At 34.2% G+C, this 243-nt stretch overlaps 1 protein-coding gene across 1 annotated transcript in view; it reads left to right on the plus strand.

Annotated features, from left to right (window-relative positions):
* The window catches only part of LOC119586395, a gene marked incomplete at both ends in the record, with an annotated part of 2,158 nt that continues 1,915 nt past the window's right edge, over positions 1-243 (plus strand). The window contains 1 exon segment of the mRNA XM_037935116.1: positions 1-243.

Below are 243 nucleotides of genomic sequence, written 5' to 3' on the forward strand. Positions count from 1 at the left end.
GGTCTATTAGGTGCTACTCTTAAATAGCACCCGGAGGTGTTATTCAATAACTAGATTTTAGGAAAAGAAGATTAATTAAGGGACGAGCACTGATCTGTTCAATGAATCTGCAAATGAACTACAATATTTGATAAACAACTGACTACGAAATGTTTGAAGGTTTAGATTTGTAATGAGCGCGGAAGTTATGTTCGAGAATTGATACCAAAATTCGCAAAAAAAATATATGTGCGTTTGCATATG

Source organism: Penaeus monodon, chromosome 21, assembly GCF_015228065.2.
Source record: "Penaeus monodon isolate SGIC_2016 chromosome 21, NSTDA_Pmon_1, whole genome shotgun sequence".
Taxonomy (NCBI): domain Eukaryota; kingdom Metazoa; phylum Arthropoda; class Malacostraca; order Decapoda; family Penaeidae; genus Penaeus; species Penaeus monodon.